Genomic DNA, 26,759 nt, shown 5'->3' with positions numbered 1-26,759 from the left:
CTGTGCCTCTTCCAACTTCAGCCTTTCTTCTTCCGAATCCTCAATTCTACCCGACTACAGTCTCTGGCTTCTCCACCTCCCCAACTGACTCTCAGCTGAGGCTCCAAGAGCTTCTTATATATGATCTCTTAAATGTTTGAACTCAAAGGTTGACCTCCTCTGAGAGTGGGATTGTGGGAGCTGTGACTTGTGAATCTCCTCCACTAAACTTGTGAATCTCATACTCAATCCTGACTTGTGACTCTTGAACACTAATGTGTGAACTCTTGAAGGTGTGAAAGGTCTGAACTCTGAACTAGAGAACTGCTAAGCACGATGCTAAAATTAGACAACTGACATTACTTTGTAAGAATCCTAACAGTTGCTCAAAAGCAAAATGATTGGTTTTTAGATTTGGTAAGCTTCTCTACACTAGAGTACTTTAAATCAAGACTGCTCAATCAATTATCAAGGAAATTATAGAGTATGTTTCCTGTTTAGATATACATCATATTAGATGACCTCAGAATCACTTTTCAATCTGAAGTCCATGATATTATGATACTCAAAGGAGTCAAACTATAATTACATAGAGAAGGATTTAGGTGATTATTCTCTCTTATAAATTAACATATACAGGATAACCAAACATGACATGTGATTATTTGTGAGGAGGATATTAATTGCTATAAAACACCCATATTGATCAGTATTTTATTAAGATAGTTTTATTTTTGACTTTTTTATACTCTGGTCCTAGCAAAAGTACCTTGAACATATTTCACTAATTACAGAATATTTATTGAGGGGGAAAGCTGCTCTGGGAAATGTAGGTGATGGAAAAACAAACAGAAAGAATGATAAAAATTTATTTTAATAAATAAAGCAAATCAAGAATTTAGTATCTTCCTTTTCTATTCTCATTTTGTACAAATAAACTTTTTTCAAAGCCCAATATAGCAGGAAAAGCTAAAGAAAAAAAAAAAAGGACAAAATCTTCACCTACCTAAGCTAACACTTTTGAGGTACTATCTCAAATGGAACATTAAAAGGATATCATACAAAAGATTTATATGGGAGATTTCAATCTCAAAGTTAGAAAAATCAGGCCATTTTAATATGTCACATAACTTTGTGATAAGAGAACTTCTGAATTTTAAATGGAGCCTTTCTTAACAAAAGGATTGTTGGAAGAGAAAGGCCTTGAAATGTCTAGTAATAAAGATAGATACTATCCTCTTTTTCCCCCCAAAGCTGATCATAGAACTACTAAGCTTTTCAGACAATTCTCATAAGAAATATATAATAGAAAAGAAAGTAACTTTCCAGACATTCTCTTCAAAGGGTATTCTAACAATATATCACCCCAAACAAGCATCTACCCCCACACACTTGATATTAAAGAAACATGGTTCTTGAAACAAAAGAAATTATAGGATAGTGCATTCGTCTTGCCAAAAAAAAAAAAAAAAAAAATCAACAGCTCCCCTCAAAATCACATCTTTACAATCTAATACAAAGGTAAGTAAATTAATGAAATTAGTATTCATTTATACTCAGTTCTGCCAAATACATTACTTGTTTTGATATATTTGCAAGAGTATACCAGATGGCATATTTTAGTAAATCTATATTGGATTTGAAAGATCTGAAATGTTGCCATACTTGGACTTGATGAAATATAGAAGACAGCATCTTAAATACTCTGACTGAAGCATCTTTAAAAGAATAGGAAAGAATAAACTAATGTTATGACATACTTGTCATCAATTGTTCTTTTGGTGTAATCTATCAAAGCACTTAGGTAGCTTTCAGAACAGAACAAGATATTTCCCCTAGAACTTTACACAATGCAGGGATCTACACAAGGAAAACAGAAAGCAGTCATGTAACCAGACTCTAAATCTAAATATTCTTTTATCAAGAAGGGATATTTAGTTCTTTCCTCCCTCTGTACTAAACAAGCTACTCTACATTTTCAGGAAGAAGGTCATTTTAGGAACTTTAAATAGGAATGGAAAAGGCCTGGGATTTTCCCACTTTCCTATTCTCCCACAAACAGATATAAGATAGGAAAGGAGTAAATGTTTTTTTGACATCTATAGGTAGTAGTTACCTTTGTGCTCACACAGCTGCCTTGCCGCCCAAATGATACCATCAAAATTGTAATGTTTATAAAATGTTTATAAATGTAATGTACATGCTAAAAATAATTACACTATATACTCCTCTTATAAGCAGATCCTCTGTAAGGACATAAATATTAATATTTGAGAAAATTTAGATCCCAATGAAAATACTGAAAGTATCAAATTAATGGCACTTCAGTATTTGAGTTGTTATTCAAACTTCCATATATTTATTGAAAAATTTATGTGTAAAATACTACTATTGTTTGCTTCACATACGAAGGTTATATCCTAAATAATTAAATCTGTACATTTATGCAAAAAGCACACTTTGCATATAAGACTCTCCCCAATTAAATATCCTAAGTTTGGCTTTTTTTTCCCTAATAGTTTGCAAATTGTATTATTTGGGGGTCAAAGGTTAGGAAAATATGCTTTTTAATGTTAATTTATATTTTAGATAGCATATTTTTTCATACATAAGAAGTGTTGCATAAGGTAAAAAAATACAAATAGGCAACAACAACAAAAATGCTTTTAAAGGAACAAAACATTTAATTATAGAAAAAAACATCTAGTTACTTTAGTACTTTAAGGAATCTATAGTTTCACTCAGGTGTATACTGGTAAATATTTAATGTTAACTAGATTTCGGGGTAGAGGGGAAGTATTTATGACATACTTTTGTTTAACTTACATTGTTAACATTTTCCCTATCATTTCTTTATGTCTAGACCATCAATAAAACATCTAAGTAAACTGATTTGTACTGTTTGTTGATTTCTAAAGTTTAAATATTTACATTGAAAATTAAATGATCAATTCTCTCAAGCCGGACAATCCAACCCAACACACCACTGGACTTTAATTGAAGTCTTTAACAGTGTAGCAAAAAAAGCTTCCTAATACCTCCTACTCAGTTCCCTAGTCCATTTCTTTAAACTCCTTCTTTGCTTCTTCCCTTCCTTCCTTCTTTCTTTCCCTCCTTCCTTGTTTTTTTCTTTCTTCCTTCTTTCTTTTTTCATTCTTTCATTTGGATATAATGAAAAGTTAGTTTAAAATAAAATTACTCATGATATTGGAGGAAAGAGATATCTTTAAGGCCTAAAATAAATCAAATAAAAAGGTATAAGAAAAGGAAGATTCAGACCTAAAGAAATGCACAAATATATAATGATTTGTGTTTTGCAGTAATGGCCTCTATGTTACTACAAGTGTTCATAAAACAATTAGAAAATACATGTTGGATGTTGTGGAGAGAATTCCATATGGAATTCTACGATTCTAGACGTCCTCTAAAGTTCTTTCTGATTGTCTAAGAGGCTAAGGAACTAAGATATTAACTTTAGATGAGTTCTTAAATGAAAAAAAAAAAACATAATTGAATTCTGTAACAGAAGTCTTGAATGTAAAAAGAAACTTTAACTTAACCAAAATATAAGAAGTTAACAAAATGGTAAATATGAGAACCTAAATCATAAGAGGGAAAGGAAAAAATTACAAAAAAATAGAGTGGTTGTTAAATATTGGTATATATTCAAAAGAAAACAAGGGTTTTAAAGATAATGGAAATAAAACTTCAGGATTTAAAACAACAATAAAAAATATCTGAAAGATAAACCTATAGTTTTTCTTTAAAAAATCATCCTAAATACTCCTATAAGGAATCCATATCTTCAGCATCATGTGCACAGATTCTTCTTATACCAACATCATTTCCTATCCAATTACTTGCCAAATTGAAGATATTTATATGAATTAGGAGAGTAGGGATCACTAACTAGAAAAATAAAGAATGAATTATATATAACACAAGTATTTATAGAGTTGCTTTCCTAGGTATAGCTCACCGATCACATCAAACATAAAACACAGATTGGCAGACTTTCAAATAGATTATGAGTCTCCTTTGTCCTTCAAAGCCTTTATCTTGACCTTGAAAATCTTTAAAGTACTATGCATGATGGCAAAACATGTGTTATGACTCAGCAATGCAAGATTTTAATGATGTCTTCTTCTATGTTTATCTAAAGGAAAATGGAAAAGTCATTTAATATTCTTGTTTTAAATGTTTTGTATCATCTTATGGTTCTCCCTCAGCACGGGTCCATCTCAACCATCAGATTTTCTCTCTATTGGGATACACTTTTGTATTCTTACTAATTTTATAGTATTAATTATATTCACAATTTGAAATGGCTATGACATCATGTTGTGTCAGTGTTACATAAAAATAACTAGATAGAAAAATTTAAAAAAAAAAACTAAGTGAAAGTATGTGGGCCACTAGAGTTTGCCCCAATACAGTTTGCTATGAATATTTTAATAACAAAAAGAAGAGAAAAATGAAAATAATATTGCTGGTTTTAGAGTGTTCTTTTTTAAAAAAAAATGTTTCAAAAAGAAGCTGAAAATTTGAAATTGAAAATGGTTCTCAAAGAGACTGTTTGATAATGTTAAAAATAAAATAAAAAATAAAGTCCTTTCCTGTACTTTCAAACATATTGCAGTTAGAACATTGATATGTTTCTGTGCATAAGGGATCACTTATGTTGGCATATCCTTTTCATGTAAAAGATTTCTCAATAATACGGATGTGAAAATATGTCAGGTTGCAGGATTGGTAAATATAGATATTACTTGAACTCAACATTTTATATCGAGGATTCCTAAAGATAAATATGCTTTATTCCTGAGGATCCTTCAAATTTGTGCTCTTGCTTGTAGGCATGATTTACTACACTGGAATAGTGTAATGATAACCTACGATAGTATCTTTGCTAAGAAAACTCCAAATGTATTCATGAAGAGTCAGATACAGCTGGTTGGTTGGTTGTCATTTGTTTTCAAGGAGGATTAAAATGACATCACTTTGTTAGAGTTGAATAAAAAGGAAACAAAAGCAAAAGTGAGTGGGGGGGAGGGGGATTTGATGCTGTGAGTATTGCTTATAAAGATCTAAATGATGTTTGCACCATAACAATCTTCACTTCATTTTGTACGGTGAAAACAAACAATTATGTGTGGATAGAAAACTGGTCTTGGAACCATGAACGCCTGGGTTCAAGTCCTGGCTTTTACTGGCATACCTAGTACGTCTCTCTGAGAAAGTCACTTAAATCTTCTATGATTTAGGCAGATCTCTAAGACTTTGAGTTGCAGAAAAGATAGTTTCCTGCATTTGTGGAAAGTGTCTCTACTTCAGGAAGTTTATTACATTGATAAAAATCAGAGATTAGGTCCATTCCCTTGTACATTAAAAGACTTGCTACAGGAAAAGAATATTAAATTAGAAACAATTTTTTTTACTTTTTTCTGGAGTACACTGTTGCTGTACACCTTTACCTTTTTTAGTCTTGACATTTGTAGAACAAAAAGAATTAGAGAATTCTGATCAAATTCATTTTAATAATATGTAACTACTAGGAAAGATACCAAATCAGATCATCCCAAACTGAGAGTCTTGAGTGAAAAGAAGCATTGCAGGGGTGGAGCCAAGATGGTAGAGAAGGCACACGCGGCATTTTAAGTTCCTCTCATGCCCTCAGGACCAATTATTAAATTCAACCTCAAAAAAAATGCTTTACTGGTAAAACCCACAAAGTTTAGAAGCATAGCAACTCACCAGCTAAAGATAATCTGGAAGATCACCAGGTAAGGTTTGTCCTGAGGAGCCAGGAACACACCAGCAGGCAGGGAGAGACTAACATCGGGAGCAGACCAAGGGCAGGAGTGACCACCTCTGTGGCTAGAAAAGTAATAGAGATGACTCTGCCATAGGTTGACTGCTCTGCCTTGATCACAAAGCAGTAAACCAGCACGGAAATTAAAGCCAGGGCAGAGGGTACTCTAAAAAAACACCAGAACATAACAAGATCTGGCTATACCCACCCAAAACCGGAAGTGACTCAGTGCTGACCATAACACAGCTCTGCAGCCACATCCTGCAGTACGGTGCTTTTCCTCTGGGCAGTTACAAATCTGCACGGCAAGTGGGCATAGCCCAGGTCAGCCTCTAGTCTGCAAAGTGGGGGGTTCAGCCTGGGGCAATAGAACTTCCGCAGCATGACTGTGCTTCCCAGGGCAAAGACACTTCAGGTCCCTGCGAGGCTATTTGCTGGTCAGCTGCTAGTATCCACAGCACCACCGTAGGCTTTGACCTGGGGTAGTGACACTTTCACTACTCAGCCTCTAGACTCAAGGCAGTCGCTAATCTGCACAGCAGGCTCAGCCTGTGCTAACTAGGTCTGAATTACTTCCGGTGGGAGGGGGGGTAACTTTTTCCCAGAGCATTCCCATACCTCTCTGCTCTTTGCAGCCCATTTATATCTATTCCTGCTTTGCAGAGGAAGCTGGTAACCTCCTTGCCCTGAAGGGAGACCCTACAGGCTTTAAAAAATGAGTAAAAAAAAAAAAAAATCAAAAGGACGATCAATAGCTTCTATACAGAAAAAGCAGGTTTGCAACCCCAAGGAGACTAATAGCAAATAGTCTCCAGATAATACCCCAAAGGGGAATGTTACCTGGCCCCCATCACATAATGCTCTCCTAGAAGAGACCATTAAAAGTCTCAAAAGACAGCTAGAAGAAAAATGGGGAAAGGAAAGAGAAGCTATGCAAGAAAGTAACAACTTCCTAAAATGTGAGTTGGAAAAGGTAAAGAATTCCCACGAAGTACAGGGAAATAGAATTTGTGAATTGGAAAAGGTAAAAAAATTCCAGGAAAGTAGGATTTGTGAATTGGAAAAGATAAAGAATTCTCAAGAAAGTAGTGAATTGGGAAAAGAAAATAACTCACTAAAAAAAAATTTAGTGAAATGAAAAAAAATTCCATAGAGCAAAGCAACTCATTTAAAAACTCAATTGGACATACACGAAAAGAAGTAAAAAAAGCTAATGAAAATAACTCATTAAAAATCAGAACTAAACAAATAGAAATCAATGATTCATTGAGACAGCAAGAATCAGTCAAGCAAAATCAAAAAAACGAAAAACTAGGAAAAAACGTGAAACATCTACTTGGAAAAATGACAGACCTGGAAAATAGATTTAGGAATGATAATCTGAGGATTATTGAACTACCCGAAAATTATGATGAAAAAAAGAGCCTAGATATTATTTTACAGGAGATCATCAAAGAGAACTGCCCAAATGTAATAGAATCAGAAGGTAAAATAAGAATTCATTGAACCTTCTGAAAAAGACCCTAAAATAAAAACTCCAAGGAATATTGTGGCCAAATTTCAGAACTATCAGACTAAGAAAAAAATATTACAAGCAGTCAGAAAAAAAAAAAAAAAAACAATTCAAATACTGAGGTGCCACAATAAGGATCACCCAAGATCTGGCTGCCTCCACATTAAAGTTCAAAGAGCCTGGAATCTGACATTTCGAAAGGCAAAAGAACTTGGAATGCAGCCAAGAATAAATTACCCAGCTAAGCTGAGCATTTTCTTCCAGGGAAGAAGATGGGCATTTAATGAAACAGATGAATTTCATTTGTTTCTAAGGAAAAAACCAGAACTAAACAAAAAATTTGATCTCTAACCATAAAACTCAAGAGAAGCAGAAAAGAAGCATTGCACACAGCAAATAGAATGAACTGTTGCAAATATTTTCAAATAGTCAGAAACATTTTAGCCATTAATATTTTTATGATTGTCCTCATTTGAGAATGGCATTTGCCAGGTTATAAAGTAATTCATAGGATGACTCTTTGGCCATCATGAAAGTCTGGTCTCATGCCAATTCTCATATTGTGATAAAGAAAAGTCAATTTCATTTTCCAGCTAAAATTTCATGATTGAAAATTTAAATTTTAAAATTCCTGCTTGAAATCCTATCTTTAGGATTTAATACATTAGTCACTTCTCATGGTTATCCTCCAAAAATTTTCTCTTTCATTGTCAACAGCTTTATTGGATCCATTTTATTTTTAAACTTATTCTGGCATTTAGTCATGAGAAAGGGCTCATGATGCCAAAAAAGCCTCAACTGCTTTTAAAAATACTTGCAAAATTTTAGGCCCATTTGCAAGAATGTTACAGTAGACTCTTATGTTGATGATAAATCAAGGATATTATAAAATTCCTAAAAAGAACAATTAGAACACAGAGCCAAAGCAAGGCCAAGAAAGTTTTACTTCAATTTCAGTCTTTTCCAATTAATTTCAGTTTTCCTTTCATTTCAAAATAGATAGATAGATAGATAGATAAATAGATAGATAGATCAATCTACCAGAACCTGTGTTGGTTCTTCAGGTTGGTAATTGAAAGAGGTACAGACTATGAAGCAGACATGCTGCTAGAAAATTGAATACAGACAAGAGTTATGAGAGGCAACACTAATCTGGAAATAAGTTCTTTTAAAAGTGCTCTTCTATTTGTTAACCATGAAACAGAACAATACTAATTCATAAAACAAAATTAGCCTGCACTGTTCTTATATGTTGAACCAATTCATACAAAAGTATTATTAATGTAATATATTATCCTTCCTAGAAGGATGGCTTGGAATTCAGGGGTGTTCGAAAAGTATTCCAGTAAAAAGAAAAATTTTAGTTGCAAATTAAAAGAAACTAGTGAGGAGAGGAATAAGAGCATTCTAGGCTTGGGAGACAGAAAGAAAATATGCCTAGAACCAAGAGATGAAATGTCTTGTTCATGAAATATCTAGGAGAGCAATGTTACTGGATAGACAAGTACTTGTAGAGAAGTAAAATATAAGAAGACTGAAAAGGTAAAAAATGTCTAGATTATGAAAGGCTTTCAAAGTGTAGCAGGGAATTCTGTCTTTCATTCTGGAGGCAATAAGGAACCACTGGAGTTTATTGAGTGACATTATTGGACACTTTTAGAAAACCAATATAGTGGCTGAACAAAAGATGGATTAGAATAGTCTCTCCCAAGCAGGCTATTGCAACAGCACAAGCATGAGGGATTGAGGACCTGCATTAGAGTAGTGTCAGAAGAGAAAAGGTGTTCATTAGAAAAATATTGCAAATGTGAATCAAGTTTTGACAGAATTGGTTGTGGGAAGGACAAGAGCTAGTGAGAAGTTGAGGATTATACTTATATGTTGAACATGAGGGAGGGAGGATGGTTTTGCCACTATAATAATAAAGAAAGCAGAAATAGAGAGGCTTTAGGGGAAAGATAATGAATTGTGTTTTGAACATATTGGGTTTAAGATGTCTACTGGATATCCAGTTACACATATTTGAAAGGTAGTGCTTCTCTGTCTTCCATATTCATCAAATGTCTATTCTTTTCTTAACTCATATAATGCCTGAAATGCCCTCCATGGTCCATCCTTTAAAAATTAACTCAAATCCCAACTCTTTCATAAATTCTTCTCTGATGTCTCTTGTCAGTAATGTATCTCCCCCTACCCTATGGACCTATCCTTTGATTTTGCCTTTCTCATAGCACACTGTGTATTAATTTGTGTCTTCTCCATATACTAGGTTATACTCCTTTCTCAGTAAGTAATCATGTCTAATATAAACTGTGTATGTTCTTGCACAAAATTCTGCTTCATACACAATAGGCACTTTATAAATGTTTTCTGAATTGAATGATGAACAACAATTGAACAAACATTCAGTAAGCACCTACTATGTGCAAGGCAATTTGTTAGGTACTGGAGATAAAAAGATGAAAAATGAAGCAGTCCTTATGGGAAAGGACATACACATATATAATTATATACAAAATATATACAAAGCAAATGAAAAATAAATATAAACTAACTTCAGTCTGGAGGAAAATTCATACTAATAATATTCCCCATAGTCTGTCTCTTGGCTTTCTGATATAATATGTCATCTATTGTTGAAGGAGAAGCATCTATTCACGGCTAAGTTGTAGAAGGCTGAAACTCTGAAAAAGGTATGCTTGAATCAGACAACTGAGCACTTAAGGCTAATTACCCATTGGCTATGAGACAATGACTCTATTAGCATATGTTTTAGATAAATGACTCTTCTCACTGTTTGGTGTGTACTAAATGTTTGGTGTTAAAATAATGGTAGACAAGAATTTGAGGGCTGGATGAGACAAGGGCCAGAGAGTGACTTTGCTGCAGGACAAAGAAGAGAGAGCCTGGTGGCTCTGGACTAGAGAATAGAGGATTCTGCTTGGCTGCCTCTTTCACTTGTGCCCCTAAAGACCAAGGACTTTGATTTATCCTGCCTCTGGTTGACCCTGAAGCCCTCCAGAGAGCTAGCCCATACTTCACACTAAGTAATCTAAAATATTTTATTAAAAAAGTTTGAACTGTTTGTCTTGGTAAAAATGGTGTTATATTTTGTTCATTTGTCATTTAAATATTTTTTTTAATTTGATTGAAATGTAAGCTTTTTTGAAATTAGTCCTCAGTAGTTCTCTTCTTTAAGTTATATGTATTTGGAATGAAATATGAATATTGCATAAGGAATTGGTTTTGCCAGGTAAAGCAAAAAGTATATTGGGAAACAGGAAACTTGAGCCCAAGTCTTGGCCCACCATCATCAACTAGCATAACATTGGGAAATTTTCTTGACTTCTATAGCTCTCATCTGTTAATTGAGAGGACAGGAATCAATGATTCCTAAGTTACTTGTCAACTTTGATATTCCATGAAAACTTAATTTGAACCATATGCTGGTGAGGCAAGTTGGGTATTTTAATTCAAAAACTTTATTCATCAAAAAAGTTTTGTGATTTTATTGTAATCAATTAAGTAAATCTACATATATTAAAATAACTCAGTGTGTAATCCTGTTCTAGGCACGATGGGAAATACAGGAAGAAGATAGAACAATGACCCTAGTTAGATGGAAGATATGTAGCTTTGTAATTTTTTTTCACTGAAAATTCACATAATTCTATGATTTTACTGCATAGTCCAGCATATTATTCTTATATCTTTATGCATCTCATATTTCAACTTCATCAAATCATGGAACCTATTATTATGTCCTGACATTTTCCATCATTATATAATGAGACTCCTTCATAATGAAGATATGATGAAAATACCAAAAGAAACCCATTAATTACTATTTTTCTTCAACCACACTCTTCCAAAGCAAATGAAGATTAAACAAAATTGATTTATATTTGCCAAGGACTAAAGTTTCAAAAGTTCTTGAGTTCTGAGTTTCTATAAGCCACTGGGGGAAAAAAAAGTTTTAGAAATGATTAAACTATTCTTTCTACACAAGCATTCTGTGATACACAATGAATCAAAACTCCTAAAAACAAGAAGTTGAAGCTCTATGTGTGTTCCTCTCTACTCTCTCTGTCTCTGTCTCTCTGTTTGTGTGTGTGTGTGTGTGTGTGTGTGTGTAGAGGCAATTAATTGGGTGACACAGTGGATAAAAAGCTAGATCTAGAATCAGAAGACCTGAACTTAAGTCCAGCCTTTGACACTTAATAATCATGTGATCTTGGAGAAGTCCCTTAATCTCTATATATCTTAGTTTCCTCATATGCAAAATGGGGATAATAATAGCACCAACCTTTCAGGTTGTTATGAGAATAAAATGAGATAGTAGTAATGTGTTTTGTAATTTGCTCTATATAAATATATTTGTAAATGCTCATTATTATTATTGTTATTAGCTTATATATAATCATATCTCACATACATATCAAATTTATATTGTAATTTTATACTTTGATGGAGATGATATATCTGTGATACACATACACACACACACACACAGAATATATGTCATAAATGGTTTGAATTTTGAGTGTGGAATGCTCCTCTACCAAACAGATTAGCAAATGTCTGGAAATAGCAATTTTCACTTTTAGGGAATTATCTGTCCCCAAAAGGTCATACAACATAGTTGGGGTTGAGCAGTTAGCATATGTTAAAGAAAGGACTTAAATCTAAGTCTTACTCCCAAGTCAATCTTCTGCTACAATGTTTGTTCAATATGAACACATGAAAATAGAAATGTGCTTTGAGGTGCATAAGAATAAAATTGAAAATGGCTACAAAAATGTTTATTTCTAAACTTTAAAGGTATTTAGATATATATCCATCATGTCCCAGGTTTATATTCTGATTCAACTATATGTAAATTTATAAAACTAAGAATATTTTTTATAAATTCAGAAGAAAATGGGAACAAATGTAAGCTAAAGGACTACATAATTTGATACAAATAAAATGTAATACTTTTCAAAAAGATTATTAAACTCGCAAAAACAGCATTTTTGAGAAGTTATATTGAATCTACAACAATATTTTCAACATTTAAATTATGTTATATAACAACGACTCCTTTGAATTTAGTTATTCTAATCAATCCACATGTCTCCAATTGAGAATATATCACACATAGTTTAATTCAGAAGTAAACTTATTTTCATTCTAACCTATGAAAACAAACCTAATTTCATCATCAAAAATTAAGAAATTTTAATCTAATCCCTTTTTCTCTGTTACAAATGTGATAATTAAATATTCATTTTAAAATGTTACATTTTATGGTAATATAAACTCAGTAAAAACACCTGAGAAGCGATCATATTGCATGAATTTATATCCTTAATGATATAGTCTCAGATTATCTAACTATACCTCTTGGGACACATTTGTAGCTCTCAGTTATACTGTTAACAAAAGTTCCATTTTTAATCTAAACTCTTGTCATTTCTTTCATCTAGCCAGTGTATAGTAGAATGTTAATGGATATGAAAAATTTAAATTTGTTGGAATCTACCCCTAATACTAACCCACCTATTACCACAAGTTTAAAAGGGTTCATGTAAAAAAAAAAAAGTGCTGTGAATTCAAACACAGAAAAATTAATGAGCACCACTGATGCAGAGAGTCTGAGGAGAAGTAAATTAGGACTTTATAAGAATATGTGAAGCACATTCAACTTCCAAGTTTATACAGGTTTCATATTTAAGATAAAGGTAATATAGAAATGTGTATACACACACATAAAATATGAGAAAATATATATTTATATAGAAATGTACATATGTAAAACAGATATTTCCCATTTATGTTTATTTTAACTAAAATTTAAACTAAAATTGATTTATATAACAAACAAACAACTATTTGTTTATTTAGTAAATAATCATTTTCATCCACTTTTTCCCCAGTGTGAATAACTAGATCAATATCTTTTCCCTTGTCGAATTTCACTGTGGGGAATTTTGAATTTTCTGTGTTTAATATATCATCTATATGGAGCTCATTACCAATAAAAAACTTTTTGTCAGGACTCTGCATTACAGATTTCACAGATTTAGTAAACAATTGAATTATGTATGGCTTTCCCTTTTTCATGCTTTACTTGATACTCAAATTCACTGGATTCTTGCCCAAAAGCACCTATATGGAAGCATAATAAAAATCAATACCTATGTGTGGGAGACATTTTGTTTGAGAAGTCTTCAAGGATTCCAAAATGTAAACTCCTAGAGATCATGAGCATATTTTTAAGGTTTTGTAGTGAATGATTAATAAACACAGAATTGAAATGTATCAAATTCTGAATTTAACTAGATCTAGTTAGGGTATTACAGTGGATAGAGTACTGAACCTAGAATCAGGAGGACTAGAGTTCAAATCCAGCCTTATGTACTTTCTAGTATATGTGACATTGTGTGACCCTGGGAATGTCACTTAAGCTTTGTATGTCTCAATTTCCTCAGCTATGAAATTTTGATACTAAAAGAATCTATCATATATTGTCTCAAAATCTCCCCAAGTTTCATATCCAGTATCCTCACAAATTTTAACTGAGAATACACTTGATGTATGTTTAGACTGTATTACAATAGATTTTATAAAAGAAGTAGACATATGGGCCAGAAATTAATGAGATCTTGTTTGGGTCTTGTTTGTTTATTGATTAGATATATCATCCACTGCATGTTTACACAAAAGTAAATGTATATGCATATATATGTGTGTGTGTGTGTGTGTGTGTGTGTGTGTGTGTTTGTATATGTATGTATGTATGTAGTTATATGTATATGATGGGAGTGAATGTGTGTGTGTATATATATGTATGTATATATATATTTGCATAAATATATATATTTGTCCTTAACCGTGGCCTGCTTAATAACCTATAAGGAAGCAAAGAAAAGATAGACACTCATGGACATAACTTTTTCTATTATTATATATGCTTTCTTAAAATGGAAATTTATTTTTTTAAATTTTGAATCCTCCCTGATGTTCTAGTGGATACATGACAATGTTTTGTTTTATTTTTATTTGCCTTTTCTGCCTTTCTTTTTTCCTATTCTGTTTTTTCTTATTTTGTATTAGTTCATACACACACACACACACACACACACACACACACATCTTTTGTATTCCTTACAAGCTTTTCTAGGTCCCTTTTGATTTCTTCTGCTCTCCCATCTTCTCTACTCTATACCTAAAAATCCCTCCATATCTTTATTATTTCTTTTTTCCTCTTCACCCAGATTTTGAGAAATAAGTGGTCCTTCTCCTAACAGAGGCTAATTCTCTACTTGGACTCTTCATTCCACTAGGTATAATAATAAATAACAATTATTATTTCTGTTGTATCTTTCTCTTTGTGATCCCATTTGTTTTTGTTTTTGTTTTTTGGCAAAGACAGTCTATACTTTATCCACTGCATTATGTAGCTGCTGCCCAAATAAAAATAATTTTTATAGCTAACTTTTATATGGCATTTACTCTGTATCAAACAGCTTGAAACATTTTGCAGTAATTGTCACCTCTGATCTTCACAACAACCTTGGGAAGTCTGCACTATAATTATCCCCATTTTACAAATGAGGAAACTGAAGCAAATAGTTTAGTGATTTCCTTAAGGTCACATAGCTAATAAGTATCTGAGGCTGGATAAGTAAGTATCTGCAGTCTTCCTGACTGCAAGCCAGATGCTCTAACCACTGCACCACACAACGGCCTTACTTTCCATCCAGGCTCAGATATCAGCTGTGTTATTCCTTAGTAAGTCATTTAACCTCTGCCTCAGCTACCTCATGTAAAATGTAGAAAATAACAGCACCTATCTTCCAGGTTAATGTGACAATAAAATGAAATGATATTTCTAAAATACTCTGAAAACTTTAAAGTACTATGCAAATACTAGTTATTGTATTTTTGTTATATTTCCTTTGTTCTTCTAGGAACTTTCTTATAAGAATCATCACCATCTTTATTCCCCATCTTCAATTTTTCCCCTATCTACCAGCTTCTTTCCTGTTGCTTACAAGACTCTCAGGTCTCTTTTACCCTTACAACAATTTCACTTGACCCTTTTGTCTCCTGAACTTTTTTTTTCCCCTTTACTTAAAAATCCTTTCAGCTATATCTCATAATAGTTATGAATCCAACTTGGATCAGAGATTTCTAGTGATAGATCCAATTCTGCGTTATAATCTATAGTTGTGACATACTTCTTAGTATCAATTTGGCATTGTTTCCAATCATAAGTGAAAAGAAAACTGAGACCCCAGAACATTATATTCTGCCCTTCACCCATTTTTGCCTTTGCCTTACTAGAACATTCTTTGCAATTTGTCTAGTAATTCTAACATTTTTCCAAAGAAAAAATGGTAAATGATAAAACATTAAGAGAAGTAGGTAACTTATTCTTTCTTTTTATTTTGTGCTGAGAGCTATGACTTTATCACAATACAGAAATCTCAGTGTAGAAATTCCATATCTGGGAAATGTTGGGGTAAGAAGGCAATCACCATACATCTGTCACAAAAAATTGCTAGTGGCTTTTAGAGGGGAAGTAATTTGTCTGTAGTCAAATAGCTATTGTCCTAAAGAGACAGAATTTGAAATGAGACCCTGCTAATGCAAAGGCTAATCCTCAATCTTTTGTCATTTATACAACTATACTAGAGATTAGAATCCAGGTCTTCTCAAAAAACAACAACAACAACAAAGGAAAAACAAAAACAAACAAAAACCTGGCATTTGACTTGTGTGCAATAGATCTCTTATAACAGTTATGACCCATTATTATAGTCATCTTACTTGCAAAAGAAACAAGGAGAAAGTAAGTATTATAGAGACTAAAGCAAAAAATTCTTTTGATTCTGATGTAGTATTTCAGTAGTAGAAAGAGCTTTCCATTTATGCAAAACTGCAATTGCTCTTCAACTCAAGAGACTTAATGGTTTGTCTAATATAGTAAAAGATTATGACTTTGAAGGTCACATAAAGTCAGTATTTGTCAGAGGCAAGGTCTAAATCAAGGTCTTCCAGATTCCAATGAACACTTTCTCTCCATTTCTCCATACTAACTCTCAAAAATGATGGGACACACCTTCTAGGGGTAATGCAACAATAATCCTAAGGTTAACTACCCTTGAGAGTAATGCAGTTATATATTTCTTCCCCTAGCTTTTAGAGAAAATTTAGCAATAACCCCGAGGTCCCCTGAGCTTTAGGAGTACTATAATCTTAACAAACATTGTTGACTGTCAGGTAAACAATCTGTTGGCCAACAATAACAAAGTTCCTGAGACAATAATAAATAGACACCATTTAAACCTACCTGAAAGCCATAAAATTAGCAAATAAATAACATAAACCTCCTGGCCTCTCTAACTTTTTTCTATAAATTTATCTTCTTTCTCCTAGTTCTTTGCTAAATTCTTTTGAAGCTTACCCCACTTCAATTAGCATTGCAATTATAATAAACTTTGCCCCTTGACTTGGAAATAGGTTGAAACCTGCAAATTCTTTTGAGACTACTCATGTTACCAGTCTATAATCCCAACCTTTTGAGGGGTCTCCTTTGGACCTCAACAATATAGCATTTTAAAAGTGGGGTGAAAATTATAATTTAAAACTTTAAAAGTCAATACTTAGATTCATTAAATGTATCACTAAATATAGTGACAGATTAAACTTTTTCTCCATTACTTTTAAGAGTACAGAGAGTAGGAGGAAAGATCTATAGGAAGATATAGTCTATTCTGGAGGAGTTTATAATATTGGTATAGCAGACAAAAATATTCAATTGATTTTATAATGCATTATAAAGTGCTGCTTTATCATATTATCCTGTTCAAAATGAGAATTATGGATATTATATTTAACAATATTAAATCTGAAGTTTTGTTTACAGTGACATTAATGCCTAGAAACCTATGCCTGTGAAATAATTTCTGTTTCTGACTTGCATAAATTATTCTGTGAAATGATTTCTGTTAAAAATTAACATATAAATGTGTTAGTATTTACCAAAGGCTCTCCACTATATCTAAAATGCAATGTCTTATACTGATTTTATTCATGAATGAAAACATGATTTCCTGCTATTAAATTCAATGACATAAAAATCTGTGGCTTTTCTCTATGCAATTTACCATGTAAATTGTATTTTTAGTGTACAAATTTTTCTATTTTTAGAAACTTGAGAAAAATACAGAAAATACTAATGGCCATTCTGAAAAAAATGAAGAAAATTTCAGCTTTCACAAGCATAAGAGAAATTCATCAATAGCAAGCCATATTTTGCTTTTTGGGTCAATTAATCACATATTTATTAAATGATTACTATGCCCAGGGTCAAGTGCCAGGAGTTCTTGATTCTTTCTTACAAATGTATGGCATAGTTTTTTTGGGGAAAGTTTTAATTTAGGAGACACAATTCATTTTGGTAAAACAGAGGAATACCAGATTATACTAATTTACTCTAATGCTGCAAATTTTTCAGGAATGTGACTTGTGATCTCCAAGGTTATGTCAGCCAGACTTTGGAAGATCCCATCAAACTGGAAGAGTTTTAAGAATCAGCCTGATAATATGCCTTTTATAATCTGAGAATCAGCCAGGCCCACTTCAGAGAGACAACATCAGAAGGTTGGTTACCAAGTGATGGGTTTATTCTGCACACCATGAATATCCCTTGCTACTAAGGGATAGAAAAGCTTGTGATCTGCATCAGTGGAGAGAATCCAAAGAAATTATGGGTCTTTGAGAAAACAAAGTATGTCTGAATACTATCATACTCTTAGTACTTCAATAGTATCAAAGAAAAAATAGATTTTGATCATAGTATATAGAATTCACTCCAACTTGGATATTTTGGATATTTTAATATTTTCTTTTTTCTTCAAAAGGATATACTCATTGATTGTTGACGTTTTTCCTTCTCCTATCATTATACCAAAAAATCCATTAACTATGGCACAAATATGATATGAATTTATTAAGTATTTGGTGTGTGCAGAGCACTGATGGAGACAAAGTTTAGAATTGTAGATGCAACAATTTTTCTTTTCCTTGAAGAAATTATAGTATATAAGGAATGTCTAAGGCACCAGCTTTAGCACAAGAAAGCATTTATACATTTCTAATGCTTTCCTCTAGTTTTTTAGTTTATTTTCTTACTTTTAATTTTTAAAAGGACATATTTAATGTATGACTTTTAACTTGTGATTTGAGTGAGAGCTACAGTGTAACATTAGATAATAATCTAAGATGTTGACTGCCCTCTATTCTGAGCTATTTTTATGTTGCTATCACTACTTCAAATCCTAAAATGAAAATGACAGTTTCTTAAAAAGACACATTGTAAATATATTATTCATGTGGTGTTCATAGAATAATACTTCTGGTGGTTAGTGCACACCTATTAATGTGCACTTTAATTAAAAAGTTTTTAAAAGGTTAGAATTAATACATATTAAAAGAAGTATTTAATGTGAAAAAACCCATAATAAAAATAAACTTGCTATAGAGATTAAGTGGAAGTCCCAAAGAAGAAAAAACAACGGATTAGTACATATTTTAATATACCAGATCCATTATTGCTAGAGCCCAAATTAGACATCAATTAATGAACAATGCTGAGCTCCATGCACTAGGAGCTAGAGTTGAAAAAATAAAAATGAAAAAGCCCTTGTGCTCAAGGAGTTTACGTTCTACTGAAAGAAGAAATATGTACAAATATAGTTACAAAATGTGTACAAAGCAGATTAAAGGTGATTTTAGCACTAGAGACATGAGTATCTGAAGAGATAAAGAAATCCCTTATATAAGAAGCAGAAGTGGCTTCATAATAGAATTAAAGTTCTTAAAGGAATGGTTTTCTTTATCTCTCCAGCAAACTGAGCTGAAATGTGAATGAAACTGAAGTTTCTAAAGTTTCTAAAAGGCAGAGATAAGAAGGGAACACTTTGTAGACATGGGAGATGGCTTGTGCCATGGCAGAGATGGGAAATGTCATGTGTGAAGAACATCTAACAGGTTAGTTTGAAAAAGATAAAGTATATTAAATCTGTCAAGGTAGATGCAGATTAGATTGTGAATAGCTTAAAGCAGTGGCTGTATTTTATCCTAGAGGCCAAGGAAATCATTAGAGATGATATCGGGGCAGAAACTAATTAAATAGAAGGAAAATGTAAGTATAGTATGCCACAATGCCTGAGATATAAAGATAAAGAATATTATATAAAACATTTAACAACTTGAAAAATTACCACTAAAGAATGTTCTGAGGTACAAAAAGCACCAAACAGAATCCATACAGAATCCAAGTATTTGGATGTATAAATGTATATGTATATACATTGTGTGTATGTATATATGTATACATATACATGTAAAATGAACATATATATATACATATGTAAAATGCACAAATGCATAAATGTAAAAATCTATAAATAAAACCTGTGAATGAGAGACAACTGTCCTAAAAATATCATTAGTGATGTAGTGCAATAAACAGAGAACTCGGCTTGATGTTCAACTCTGGCCTCAGACATTTACTAGTTGTGTGACTCTGGTCAAGACACTTAACCCCTATTTGCCTTAATTTATCTGTAAAATGGGATCACATCTGGAGAAGGAAATGGCAAACCCATCCAGCAAAGAAAACTCAATGGAGAGCAGTCCATTGGGTCACATAGAATTGAACACAACTGAATGAGTAGACAACAGTAAGATGAAGGCATGGAGTGGAGAGTCAGGAAAAAATAGGTTCAAGTTCAGAAGGATTAGATAGACTAATTAAATTTTTTCTATAACTTTTCTAGCTATTTGGACTTGAGACAAAAAAGACAACATCTATGAAATTTGACTTCTCCTTCCTTCAAGTGGGGAAAATAATACCTATACAGCCTATTCTACAGGGCTGTTACTAGGTGCAAATAAGATTATTGATGTAAAACAACGAGTATACAATGTTAAGCATTACTTTGTTATCACAATTTCTGTAATTTTTCTTTTAATAAATAGATTAGTTAGAGAAAAATCCTGGAAGTAATAGATATAAATAGCTAGAAATAATAATTTTCAAATGATAGAACTTTGAGGAGCAGAGATGTAAAACAGCAGAATCCAGAGATAATGATTTAAATTGGAGTAATGACTGTAGCAATGGGAATCACATGGACTCACTACTGTATAAGTATAAAAGTTAACCATCTTTTCTTTCATCAAGATCTATCTATATCTCCTTTGTCTTGGCCTTAACCAGTGACTATGGTGTCAGCTATAGTAGTTATCCTATTCAATAATTATAGTTGGCTAGGATTTCAGAATGATACATTCAAAATAAATACATTCTCTCAGACTTCTAATAATATTCTATTTTCCTTTATTTTTAATGCTTTTAATAATAGTTTTCAAGTTATGATTTAGGTAAATCCAAAAATTTAATTGACTTCCTGACTCACAACTACTACATTATCTCAAAAACTTGTCTGACATTAAAAACCTTTGACAATCTGGCTCCAACCTACCTTTCCTGTCTTAACTTTATATTATATCCTTCCATTTTTTCCTAGTATAATTGGCTTACTAGATACCCTCTTACTATTTCATTTCTTACATACTTGAGAAATAGCTTACCATTGCACAAATGACTATAGCTGGAATGAATTCTACTTTCTCACTTCTACTTCTCAGACAACCTAGCTTTCTCTAAATTTTACTTCAAGTATTGTCTCCTATACAAAAAAAAATTGTATGAGTGTAGTCAATTGTGCTCTACTCATCATGAAACGTATGTATGTTTATTTGTGTGCACACATATATACATACATATATATGTGTCTATGTATCTACACATACAAATCCATGCTGTTTTTCAATCATGTCTAACTCTTTATGATACCATCTGGAGTTTACTTGACAAAGATACAGGAGTGGTTTGCCATTTCCTTCTACTAATTTTACAGATGAGGAAACTTGTAGTATGCTTTCTAGAGTCCCCAAATTTGAGTGCCAAAATATACTATGCTTTCTAGAGCCTTCACACTGGGATGCCAAAATACACCATCTGGACCAGTTCTCTGGAAGATCTCATGATCAGCCCAAATCATTGGTCTTAGTGGAGGAGTGAAGAAGGCAGGAGACTCATGAGGATAATGGAAGATGGAGTCCATTAATTTCAAGTCCTTTCAGCCCTTAAATGCCTTAGTATGATTACATCACTGCATCACACTGAGCATGTGCCAACTGTAGAACCATTAATCACCACATCATCAGAGCACACTGCACATGTGTTAACTACTACTGATATGTAAATACCTCTTTACTGTAAGTATCCCTTGCTTCAAGTAGAACGCAGGTGGTCACACCCTCCTTGACTTGTCAGGAAGGGTGAAAGCACCAAAGGGATATGGGGAGCCAAACCAGAAGTCAGCAGGTTCCCTCTGGGGTGAAGGGTCTTATACCTTACCTAGAGCTCCCCCACTATCTGAGGCCCTCTACAAAAACTGAGGCAAACAAGAGTTAAGTGACTCCCTAGGATCATAAAGCTAGTCACTTTCTGAGGCCAGATTTCAATTCACAAAGAGGAATATTTTTGACATCAGGCCAGGCACACTATCTATCAGGCCACCTAAATGCTCTATAATTTTATACACACACACAGACACACACACACACACACACACACACACACACAAATACATATTTCTTTGTCTTGTTATGTGTCATGGCCTCCTAGAAGAATTTAAATTTCTTAAGAGCATTGGCTTCCTTATATGTCCAGCAATTAGAATAAAGCCTTGTACAGAGGAGATGCTTGTATTTATGGAACTGCATCTGTTCTCCTTTTCCTTCCTTACCCATGACACTTCATCTCTTAATTCCCAGAATTTTCCTAGCTATTCCCCTTGTCCAGAATTCTCTATCTCCTCATCTCAGTCTCCTGGCTTCCCAGGCTTTCTTTGCAGCTAAAATCACAATTTCATTACAAAGGCTTTTCTGATTCTCTTTAATTTTACTTCTTTTCCTTGGAATTCATACTGTATGTAATTTGTTTGCATACAGTTTTTGGCATATTGTCTTCTCCATTAGATTGTGAACTCCCTGAGAATAGTTTTCTTTTACCTTTGTTAGTTTCCCCAGAATTTACCACAGTGCCTAGTATAAAGTAGGTGCTCCATAACTGCTCATTGACTGCATGGATATACTTATGCCTTTAGTGATTCCTCTGACTATAGTTCCTTGGGCTAAATAAAATTCAGATGAAATTATAATTTTCAGTAGTCCATTAAGAAAAAATAAGGTGAATAGCAGAACTATTATACTGTACATAAGATAAACATGATATAACTAATTCATAAGTGGACCCTTTCATTCAAGTACTTACCTGATATCACATTATAATGCATAGGTGAACCTGGGTTTTCAAGGGTTATGTTCAGAATTCAGGCTATTTACAGTAAACTAGAAAGGCTAAAATTATGCATTTGGAAAATTATCTTTATATTTCTCTATCTAAGAAGCAGACATTCTAATGAATGTGTTTCTATAATTCTAATGAAAATGTTCATAAGCAAGTAGATCATGAGATAATTATGTTTTTTGTTTTTGGCCACAACTTTTGCACACCATCTGCTTCTTCAGAAGAGGGTTTCAAATCTTAATGGTAAAAGAACAGTGAAAAATAATGAAGTGATAGATCTTTGAATCATTTAAGTATTAAAGAAAGGGGTGGATAGTTCAGACATTCTCTGTTTCTAAGACTTTTCTAAGACCTAAAATGTAACTATATATTAAGAAAGAAAATATGAGTGGAAAAAAAGGAAACTGAATGAAACCATGAAAAAAATACTAGTTCTATAGTCAAGGAGAGCAAGATTCCAACTCTGTCTTATCATACTCATTACCTATCTGAACTTGGGAAATCACTTAAACTTTTACTCATTGCAGTTAGTTATGATGATTTTTGATTTTAATCAACTAATCTATAAAAAAAAAAAAGATCTTTCCTCCACTAGTAGAGAATCTATAGATGGACTTTAACAAAGGGTATAAACTGGAACATGTTCCTCTAATTTTTGGGGTTTTAGTATCTATCAGATATATCCATACCCTAGAAGTTGTCTCCAGCAGGGCAAAAGTGACATACAATGCATAAATTCATCAAAGACACATCCTATACACTTGCGATAAGATCCTGGGTAGCAAATCCAGACATCATATGTGGAGAAGGTGTTATGGTCATAATGGGAGGACAGGCAAATAAATGTACCATCATTTCAGCTGATGAGCTACCATGATTCATAAGTAGGAAGAGCCTGGGTTTTTCAATTGTCTATGTGACTGATTATCTCTATGACCAAAGTAATGAGGAGATAATGTTATTGTACCAGGAAATGTTGTCTCTTCTTTAACTAGCTCCAACTAAATGGACAGAGAACATCAGTATAAAAGGAGGCTTTTCACCAACTTATGATCTTTTCCTTCCATGGCCTATCACAAGATTAATTTACAATTTCAAAATTCCATACTTCTATGACATTGGAAGGAATAAAAGGCATCTGATTGCAAAATAACTAATCAAAGTTTGAGAGCTTAGGAGCTATCAGGTGCCCAAAACCAGCATAACCAAACAATATTCAAAAGGCTAAGAAGGAAGACCAAAATGAACAATAGAATGAAAAGTCATCTCCTTCCTTCAAACTAGACTCCTCCCCTCCTCCTATTAAATCTCTTCTCGAATTCTGTGTACTTGACACATGAGGAGATAGAAAAGAGGTTAAAGTATATAGTACAGCAATAGTCAAAGACAATTTCACACTATGGGGGAGTAATTAGCATTTATATTACTCTGAAACAATAATGCTGAGGAATAACTCCTACAGTAAATCTGATTGCAATCAGTGAAAATAGCCGCAAGTTTTCAATTCACCAAAACTTGGGAAGATAAACACACAACCTAAACAATATCAATAAACTATATTCCATAGCAAGCATAAATTTTCACATAACAATCCCATTTAAGGCACTGAATTTGAAATCAGGAAGAACTAACTTGAAAACCTTCATCAGACACTCATTAATGTTATCAGTAAACAAATATTTATTAAAAAATTAATATGGGCCAGACATTGTACTAAACCCTGAGAATACAAATACAAATAAAAAATTAGTTTCTACCCTCCAGGAGCTTATGTTCTAATGGAGGAAGCAACACATAAAAAGAAGTTTGAAGAAGGGTGAAGAAATACTGGAGAAGTCCAGAGAATCTAACATGGTGGGAAATGAAGACTTTTTAGGTGGCCTGAGTGCCCTCCTTCAGCTGAAGTTCATGGAGAAGCCCTCTCCCCTCTAATAAGAGGAAGGAGGGAGGGCTCCTGGAACAGAGGTGATTTCAAGATGTGTTTGTGAGTTCCAGGGCAGAGGGGACCTTTCAGAAAGAAGAGCCTCTGGAATATGATAGAAAAGTCTAGAAGAGTGCAGTTTTATGACCTTGGGAAAGTAACTTAACCTATGTCTCCCTTAGTTAGAACTTAAGGATCTCAAAAGTTCCTCCAGATCTAAGTTTATTATGCTATGATGCAAAAGTATGATAAGGAAAATAGAAGGGTATTTTGTGATAATTCAGGAGAGAACAAACCAAATAAAATTCATAGATAGTAGTAAAGAAAAAAAAGGAATATTTAATAGATAATATGAAGGAACATCTGTGAAATAAACTGAAGGAACTTCTTCTTACTTAATACTAAGACTACAATATGGCATAATGATGCTTCTTTTATGATATATTCACAATTTTATTAGCCCTTCACCAGCTTCTTACACCATACCACTCCTTCCCTATCCAATGAAGAAGACCTTGTTTCATACTTTAGCAAAAAATTGGGATGTTTGTTTGCCAAGAGATCCCTCTCCTTCTCCCTTCAAATTTTATATCACTTAGTTGATTTTCCCTATTATCTCTTCATTCTCTCCTGTCTCATATGAAGCATTGATCCATCTCTTTGCCAAGACAAACTTCTCTACATGTACCCCATCACTGCTTGCCCAGCAAATTGCTGTCCCCCATTCTAATCGTTATTTTCTCCCAGTCTACTGGCTCCCATCCTGATGTCTACAAACACACTGAACTCTCGGCCTCCTTAAAACAAAACAAAATAAACAAACAAAAAAAAAAATCGCTCTTTCCATTTCCCTCAAGCTTCCATTCTATATCTCTCCTCTTCTTTGTAACTAAAATATTTGAGAAAACCATCTACACAAGTACCTGTATTGCTTCTCTTCTAGCTAGCATCCTAACATTCTTTGGCACCTAGTTATCATTCAAATGAAACTGCTCTTCTAAAGTGACTTTATTTAGGATACTGTCTCCTTTCCAAATTTTAAGGATACTGCTCTTAGCTGATTTACCAACCTATCTGATTGATTCTTGTCAATTTCCTTTGCTAGATCTTCATTCATGTCTACATACCTACATATATAAATATATGCTGGAATGTACAAATACATATGAATACATGTCCTTGTTGTTAAGTAAAACAAAAGAGAATAAATAAGACTAAAATAGTATTAATACATGTGCATACACATACATGTAGAAAGCATTCTTCATATTTATAGGATATCTATATCAATATCTATTTTAACCTATCACTATCTATAACTATATGTATCTATGTGTATGTATATAACTATACATATACATACACACAAGGAGACAGAGGAAAAGGGAAAGGGAAAAGGAGAGAGAGAAGGGGAAAAAATAGAGGAAGAGAGAATATTGATATCTCAAAATTTTTTTCCAGGAAAACTAGTAAGCTTGGAATTTTTTAAACCTAGCTTTATGGCTTTTTTGAAAAAAAAACCAATAAATTTGATAATGTGTATATTAAAATATAAATAGTTTTTTTTTCTGGTTTTTATTTTGTTGAGGAACAGTTCATAGATGGTTTTCTGTGTCTTTAAAATTATCTATTTTTTCCAGCACAGTAGTATGTCATTATATTCCTATACCATAACTTATTTGGCTGTTCTTAAATTGTTAGACATCCTCAGTTTTTTCCCTACAGTTTTTTTTTTCACCAAGTCAACAAGTTAACTGACATTCATTAAGTGCTTAATATACAGCACCCTGAAATTCTAAAAAAAAAAAAAAAAAAAAAAAAAAAAAAGCAAAAAGATCTGCTATAACTATTTTTTGTACATAAAGAATAATTTCTCTTTCTTTGATTTCTTTTGGGTATAAGCTTAACAGAAGGATTATTCGGTCAAAGAGGACTGATTATGAAACATGCTATACCTATTACAGAGACATGACAGATTTAGGGTGATGAATGAGACATACACACTTCTATATAAAATATCAAAGAAATTTGTTTAGCTTACCTATGCATTTGTAATAAATTTGTTGTTCCTTTTTTTCCTCAATAGATTGGGACATTA

The 26,759-nt window shown here is 32.9% G+C and overlaps 1 protein-coding gene and 1 pseudogene across 1 annotated transcript in view; both read right to left on the bottom strand.

The window, feature by feature from the left end:
- Nucleotides 1-6,175, bottom strand: part of LOC116422587 — a 96,342-nt pseudogene extending 90,167 nt beyond the window's left edge.
- CNTN5 (contactin 5) overlaps nucleotides 1-26,759 on the bottom strand; it is a 1,555,331-nt gene that overhangs the window by 1,352,918 nt on the left and 175,654 nt on the right. The gene's annotated exons all lie outside the window — the stretch shown is intronic.

Source organism: Sarcophilus harrisii, chromosome 3 (assembly GCF_902635505.1).
Source record: "Sarcophilus harrisii chromosome 3, mSarHar1.11, whole genome shotgun sequence".
Taxonomy (NCBI): domain Eukaryota; kingdom Metazoa; phylum Chordata; class Mammalia; order Dasyuromorphia; family Dasyuridae; genus Sarcophilus; species Sarcophilus harrisii.
Note: the sequence above shows the minus strand (reverse complement) of the source record. Positions and strands in the feature narration are given on the sequence as shown.